An 8,771-nucleotide genomic window follows, 5' to 3' on the forward strand; every position below is an offset into this window, starting at 1 on the left:
CAAAGGTGTCAGGAAAATTCACGTGTTTTCCGGAACACAGTCAGATACCCAGTGGAGGCATGACGGAGCGCACTGTCAGCTGGCACGGAGGTGACTCTCCCAGTTGCGGTGATATTTATAGGGGATGTGCCAAATAATATAGCCAAGTGATGCTGCTCCCCAATTTGCGCTTCCCCTCTCTTTCAGACAGTGTGGCATTGCTGCCACACAAAAGGATAATCGACACGACTTGATGGCGATGAGGAGAGACCTGGAAGAAGGTATCGTAGGGATGGGGGGGGGGTCAAACCTGCATAATTGCAGGTGGAAGGTATTGTATTGAGTGTACATTTATGTGTTGGTCTGACACTAACTAACTGGTTTTGCGGGGGTAGCCTTTCTGCTCTGGTACAGAAAAAGCTACATTATCTCCTTTGACTCAATTCGTCTGGACTGACATGGCCCCAGTATTCCAAGAATGATTAGGGGGGCCCCGGCTGACAGGAATCCACCACTCGGGAGATGCCCTTCTGTGCTGCGGGATGAGTAATTCCTCAACAGAGGGAGTGAAATAAGTCAGGGAAGACAGGAAATGTAGGAGGAGAAGACTGGCGGCTTTCGTTCCAGCAGGGAGAAGATGTTTATTTAGCTCTGGGGAATACCGGAACATTAGTTCCAGAGTCTGGTTTTCTCCCCCATGCACACAAATATAACTCTGCGTTATCGGCTGCCAAGCAAAAAAAAAGACACACACCGACTGATGTCCAATCAAAAGGCAGTGTGACTGGCAAGGAGTCCAATCAGAAGGAAGGGGGATTTGCGGGAATCTTCTCAGGTTATTTTTTGTGTCTGCGGCATGGCAGTCGAGAGTGCGAGTTGTATGTTAAATGACACTCGATCAAAGCATTTTATTTTCACAATCTGTAGGTGTCTAAGAAGTCAAGGGGTTTTATTTAGAAAGAATCATGAGTCATAACCACTCAGTATGCCAATATGTAGAATGACTGGACTTGACACCCTCCCCCTCCCCAGCCTTCTGATACAGGGAGGAATTCCCCCCCCCGCGTACTGAACGGCTACAATGTTGACGCATCACTGAACATCTGTGATGATGAATTCTCATGCTATACTGAGGCTAGTCTGACAGTATTAATTCTACCAGGTTTGGCTGTGCATGGACCTTCTCGTATTGGATGATGTAGGATGAGATGATGGATGAGAGGGCAAAGAAGAGAACATCAATGTAGAACATAAAAACCCCTTTGGCGAAAGCGGGAGGGGTGCGTGCACCAGGGTCGGATCAGACTACCTGGAACCCAAGAAATAACAGAACACGTGGTTTTATGTCTGAATCATGATTAGGAGTCACGTGGAGCGACACCAGTCACCTGACCCCCCACACATATTCATAAACAGGACTAAAGCAATAATATTTCATAAAGGCGTCAAGCCTCGTCATGCACAAGAACTTGAGACCGCAGTTAAACAGTAAAGCAGCCCTGAAGTAATGCAAACATTTCTTATAATTCCCCCCAATCAGATAACATTTCTGCGGAGGTATTCAGTTGCGGGCAATTGCAGTGGAGCGAGCCGTCAATCAATATGAAAATGCCCAAAGCATTGCAGTTTTCCAAAGCGAAAGACACATTTTAGCTCTGCGCTGTTGTTGAGCTGCCAGATTTAGACTCGCCCACGTCAGAAGCGCGCTAGGTTGTGAAGATGTGCAGATACGCGTTTCCATCAAGGCCAAGGAAACGTACACGACTTATTTCCTTTTTTTCCATTGGCTAGACTGGCCCCCGTGGGCAGATGACAAAGAATTAGAAGGCGGGAGGGATACGCAGCTTGTGACACACAGCTACCTTATTTTTTTGCTGCCAGAATCCATCTTTAAGGTCATTTGATTAAAACATGCTCAGACTGGTTTTCTCTGTGCCTCATAAAATCTCTTAGAAAGCCTTCTGTGTTTGATTGTCTTTCTAGGGCTTTCTTTTGCATCTGTTTAATGCCAGTTGGATTTTTTAATGCCCCTGAAACAATCTGGTGTCCAACAGACCTTGTCTTTCTAATAATAAAGAGAGTCACATCTAAACACGGGCAGGGGTCTTGGTCACCACACCCCTGCACAGATACAAGTTTTAATCGTGGCAGTCTGTCATTTAATGTTGGTTTGTCTCTTTGAAATGTAATATTTTCTCTCATTTCAGTAGTGCCCTATACACCGTATTCTTCAGGTGAAATTGTTACCTAAATTTTTATTTACAGCGTGGTATCTGTGAGTGTGTATGTGTGTGTATGTACGTATGTGTGTGTATGTATGTGTGCAGCTTCTAGCATCTTCCTCATGCCTTACCTGCAGGCCACTAAAACCCTAACCAGTGACACTGACATCATAAAGGACTGCAGGTCCAGAACACCTGGAACACAATAAGATGGGAAGCGTACAGGTCGTCGTCGACTTCTGACCTATGCGAATTACGACTTTACGAGTGTTCCGACACTGCAAATATGCGGCCACACACTGTGGCACATCTGGGCAGCACGAGGGTTGTCCAGTGTGAGTGCATGACGGACTCCACTCCAACTCTCAGCAGCGTGAGCATCCCAGGAGAAAACGGGGATAAACATATCACCCATCAAATGTGACTTAAAGATGATGTAACGTCATTATACGGGATACTATACATGATGATATGCTATGATCATTTTTGCATATAAAATAAAAGGTCGACTTACAACCAAGTCAGCTTAAGACCAGTCAGTCGGAACCGATCGCGGCCTCAAATTGGCGATGACCTATATTTCCATAAATGTGAAGCACCGTCAATCGAAGGGTTCTCCATCTAATGAGACGCGCAGTCATAGCTTAGCAACCTGCATCACAGTGCAGCTATTATCTTTTTCAGGTGGTGATTACAGCACAGGATCTGAATAAGAAGCAGAATATGTGTCGGGCATATGGTAACGGCTAAACATTAATTAAATGACTTATAACCACTTAATCCTCAAATGCAAACAGAAAATAATTGGATGAATAAATTTCAATTCTTGGATTTTAATAAAAAAAAATTCGATAAAATTATAATATGTTATAATATAATGTCATGATCTGTGTGTGTGTGAGACAAAATATGTACCTTACATTGAATAACTATGCATATGTATAAGTATGTTCCTACATGGAAGGTGCAGTGGCTCAGTCAGTAGAATTGCAGTCTCACAGCTCCTACAGGCCTGTGCGGAAATTTTCAATGGGCAGGTCCATCACTTGGGGGGAGGGGGGCTGCCACCTGGAGGAATCAGGAAATGGACTTGGAATTTAAATCTCCCTGAAATTCAAATTCAATTCCAGTTCGGTTCCCCATAATTTTCTTTCCAACTCCAGTTCCATTTCCTGATTTGGATTGGAATTGAGGAATGCATTCCGGAATGGCCCCCAACCCTGACAAGTGCATAGTTCTATGAATTTTCTCCAGCTGCTCTGGTCTGCTCCTACAGTCTAAGCATATGCAAGTTGCATGAGTTACTGTCTCTAAAATTGCACTATGCACGGTGTCCTGCAAATGGCATAGGCTCCCATTCAGGGGTTTTTCCTTACCTTACTTTACATTCTTGGGCTGGCTAAGGATCCAGCATCATCCTGGGAAGATATATATGTTGGTATGTACTATATATTTATGTGACATTATGACACTATGATTTCTTGGTAAGCGTTTCCCATGCGGTTGGTTCCTCGCAGCCAAGCCCAGAACTGGTCTCGAGAGCTCTTACAAAATAACGTTTGCGGGCTCATGTGTCACCATGGGAAGCATTTCATCTGCTCATGCATAACTGGTGAGTGGGAGTGTGTGTGAGAGAGTGTGAAGTGTGTGGAGAGTAATGAATGAGCTCCACGGTTTCGGAGAACAACACTATGATGGGAACATTATATAATTCCGCCAGGGCTTTGGAGATGCACGTTCAAAAAATAAATAAAATAGGTAAAATCAGGGCTATTGTCGGTTCAAGAGGTTCCTTGGTACTCGGGCGCATTGAATGCTTTTGATGCAAACATCAAATGGAACTCCAGCCTTTCATACAGCTGGGAGTGACTTCCTGGTTCTTAGAAATGGTGTGAGCTGCAATCAGCAAAGGGTGATACAGTCCTGTACAGTCTTCATCAATCGTTGGAGTTGCGAGAGGGATGGTTTGTGAAACTGATGCCAGTCAGAGCAGTGGCATTGTGGGGGTTGGGGGGGGGCACACTGAGCCAGGGTGGTCCTCACTGGGACATCCGGGCAGGGAGTGGGTGGGCACTGACCGAGCGCCGTCAGCGGGCCCTCCGGCCGCGTGACTCATCAGACACTCACGAGGTGTGTGCCGCCGATGGGGGGGGGGGTGGGGGGGTTTGGGAGTGACGCCGTGATGAAGCACAGCGTGTGCAGTCAGGTCAAGAGGACATGCGTGATGAATCACCCACTCCAGGAAAAAAACAGCCAGACACGGAGGACAGACCTGTGTTAGCAGCCACACTGGAAACTGTGTAATGAAGAGTGACATCATCAGCAAATCATCCTTTCTGCAGCAGCCACTATATTAAGAACAAAAAAAATAACGGCATATTTTTTAAATAATTTTTATCCTTCTAATCACTTTAATATTTTGACCCTTAGGATTCTTTTCTTCCTTTTCATCCATAATAAAAGATCATTAAAAATACTGTAATTGAAGCATGATATTTGTCCATCATACCGCTCTATTAAAGAAGCACAGCCGCAATGTGTGAGATCCTCTGCTCTCTGTCACACTCCTCTGCTTCTCTCTCTCCCTCTCCCCGTCGTTCTGTTTCTCACCAAGTTTTCCTGCCCTCCTGCTCAGCTGGACTCCTCCTGGACTCCTCAGAGTACAGATTGTACGAGTGTTGAAATGAACTCAGGCTGAAATTAAGGAAGCGCAGAACCATTCACCAAAGAGAGGAATACTTGTCCTGAAGAAAGAAAAGAAAACTGATACATTAATCTCATCGGTTGTTTTTGCGCAAAGAGAGGAGATTCTGATCAACTCGATTATGTCTAGTTGCCGAGGACGTCAGAGGGAACAAGAAGCGGTAGGGAAGATTGTTTTAGGAAATTACACAGGCTCCATTAACACAGCTCCATAATTTGAAATGAATTTTTTATTGTTATCAAATATGACTAATATTAATGTACAAAGAAAGTCCTTTACAAAGAAAGTCTGAATGTTGAAAACAGTACCCCCCCCCCCCCCCAAAAAAAAAAAAAAACAATTACAGCAACAGCGAAACAGTCAACAAATGAAATCAGCAGCACATCTGGAAGAGCTTACATCCTACCATGTATGTTATAAAGACTGTAGACCATCCAAAACCCTGAGGCGGACTCCATCCTTTTCACTTAGGTGTAGAAGATCTAAAACCAGTTAGAAGATCCAAATTCCAAGCCAAACATCCCTTTCCATGGCTAGACCCCCTGCGATGTAACTTCATGGTAAAAAGCACGACCTCCCAGCAAGCCACAGCCCAGTCGGACACACAGTGCTGGTATGGAGAGGGATTGAAAGGGGTCCCTGTAGATGTGGTCTAAGAATAGCTGAAGCTTTTACAGACACTTACATACTGTGATGCCGCTCAATTTATTCACATCATATATAGTTTTTCTGGTGTCTGAGTTGGAGTTGCTCTCCCTGGACTTGGCACTCAAAATACTTGTCAAATTTTTAAATTAAAAGACAAATGTGTTAGACAACGAATTGGTTTCCAGACCCTCTCCTTTAAAGAACTAAAATGAGATTTATGACATGGAGCACGAGTTTTAATTGAAATTTTAAATATTGAAAGTATTTTTAGTCCACGATGAGGGCAGGGCTTTTAAGGAATTATTAACAGAACTTAATGTGCGCTCATAAGGTATCATGACAAGCAGAACAGTGATGTGGAAATCGACCATCCACCCATTTTCTGAAACTGCTCAATCCCATCAGGGGTTGCGGGGGGGGGGGGGGGGGGGGGGGGGACCGGAGCCTATCCCGGGAGCAGTGGGAGCAGGCGGGAACCATCTCTGGGCAGTCGCCAACACACCACAGGTCACACACACTCACACGCGCGCAACTACAGGGCCAATTTAGATTCACCAATCAACCTGTCCTGCACGCTTTTGGACCATGGGAGGAAACCGAAGTCCGCAGTGGAAACCCACGCGAACATGAGGAGAGCTTGGAGAAGCCCCCGCAGAAAGGACCCGGGACTGAACCCAGGACCTTGATACGGAAATGCGGTATTATAATACTAATATTACAGGAAAGACCATAACCTGAATATCACATGAAAAAATAGCTAGTTTACTAATACTTCTACTACTACTATTACTACTACTACTAATAAAAATAATAATAATTTTTTATTATATGGGTTAGGCCTATATATTTGGCAGTACATTACTGTGTATGCTTACATAACAAGCAATATAGGAGACATGACATAACAGCTCTGGAAGAAAGACACACATAACATAGTACAGAATTAATTCAAGTCACAGTCACAAGTTCTTAGTACAATAAGATGCATACAGGAGTGACTCCTACAAAGTGTCAGTTAACAGCACATCAATGAAGAATGATAGTAAGTAGCAGCATCAGACAATAACGAAACCGGGAAAAAAAAAACGAGGCAGAAAATAAATCCCAAAGCAAACAGTAAATAACACTAAACAAACACGCAACAGAGGAAGTGCATTGCAAAAACAGCGGGAGTTCTGATGATGGATATGCAAGTGACCAACAATTAAATCTGCAGTTGCTTTATTTATTCTTTCAGCAGGCATTATTAGGATGACCGAGAGTTTGCTTTCAGACGATGCAACTGTGAGCTCATAGCCTGCACTTTTGATGCTCTGGGCGTGTAAATAAAACCCTCTCAGGTATCCCCTGTGCCCCAGCCAGAGTGCGTATAGTCTAGACTGCTGATTATGTTAAATGAAAGGCAGCGGGGGAGGAGGCAAAAAGCACAGTAAATAAGCACGTCGGCGGAGAGGCGTCCCCGCCACTCGCAAGACGACTGATTCAACGAGGAATAATTGCCCCAATTGCAGAGATAAAAGCTTTTTTTTTTTTTTTTTCCGATCTAATAGCACAAATTAATCTTTGTCCTTGAATTTGCGGGATGTTTTCTAACTTGGTAAGCAAACAGCTGTTAGAATCATGGTTCTTTAAAGGGGGGGGGGGGGGGGGCAACGTGTGCATTTTTAAATTGTTGTCCGTTCATGAATTTTTAACGAAGAAGTTCCTATTAAACTATTTTCTGTACTTTTGCCTCTCAATCGCGTCGCACATTTTTGGCGCACTCGACAGCTTAATGCAAGGGCCACTTTATGCGCACTTTATACGCACTTTGTACGCACTTTGTACGCACTTATGTAGTATGCTAGCTTTAATGAAGCAAAAAATGACAACCTGGGAACAGTAATGGAGGTCCTGACCTCAGAGACCACATGAACAGTTAATATCTTTCTCGAAGGTCACTGGTCAGTCAGGACAAGCAAACATACCTTTGTAACCATGTGGTGGGTGCTGAGATGCTTTTTGGACTGTTGTTTACCGAGATATATTGGATTCCATGTGATTTACACTTCCCTTCACACTCTCGCCTTCATCTCTGGATTTTAGAGAAAACCACTGGGGTCCAGCTATGTGTTTGGACCCCCTGCAGATGTATGAGACCACAAAGATTATCAGTTCCCAGAACATAGTCCTGTCCTTGAAACATAATGCAAATTACCTCACTAAAATATCTAGCTCTACAAATGGTAAAAAAAATTGTAATGGCTGAAAGTGGAATAGCTAATGTATCCATTTCGGAGAAAATAAGCTTCACTCTCCTCCACAGCATTAATGCCAGTTGTAATGTATTTTTCTGAGAAGGGGACTAGCATGTGCCATTATATATATTTGCAATTTAATGGATTGTAATATATTTTATAGCCTTAAACAGTCTGCGCAAAATGTTGCATGATAATAAATGACCTGCAGGGTGAGTTCTGTTGTTCCTTCCCCCAGAATTAGGCTAATTGGTGTCTCTAAATTACCCATATAGTGTAATAGTGTGTATGTGCTGTCTGATGGACTAGCGTCGTGCCCCCCCCCCCCCCCCACCCCCCAAGGATTCTGTTGAAGAAGATGCTTGAATGCAGGTTTCCTTTCCAGCTCCAAAATAATTACTGGGTCCGAGATTCACTTCAGATCTTTCCTTCATCTGTTTATTTATCTGATACTTTTGTCCAAAGTGACTGGGGGCAGACTGGAGTCTGTTGGAAATAAGGGCCCAATGGTGATATGATTATTGGCCATGGGTTAAGAACCAACAACCTTCCAGTCATGGGGTCCAATCCCTAACTTTCTGAGTTGCATATTGCACCTTCCTTTGAATGAGAATATTGTGAGCAGAGGAAATTTGTTCCTTGATTACCAAGCACTTATTTCGACAGACGTACTGTAAGTCCTCTGAAGGATTTGCATATTCATGAGGGTTGCGTAGAAGTTAGAAGCGGACGACCATGGGTGAAGGGAAAGATACTGAGCCCACAGGTCAAACGGCGAAAGCCTACGTGGTTGTGAAACGCCTGGATATTAAAACTCCACCATTATTGAATCTGATGGGCGAGTGTTTAAGCAGAAACTGCTAAGCGCATTCCGAATGAAACACACTGGGAATTGCACACATGTCTATGCCAGTAATAGCTAGAATAAAAATTATATAAAGAATTTCGTATAAAGATTTAATAAAGAACATGATATTGTCA

This window comes from Brienomyrus brachyistius, chromosome 8 (genome assembly GCF_023856365.1).
Source record: "Brienomyrus brachyistius isolate T26 chromosome 8, BBRACH_0.4, whole genome shotgun sequence".
Classification (NCBI taxonomy): Eukaryota; Metazoa; Chordata; class Actinopteri; order Osteoglossiformes; family Mormyridae; genus Brienomyrus; species Brienomyrus brachyistius.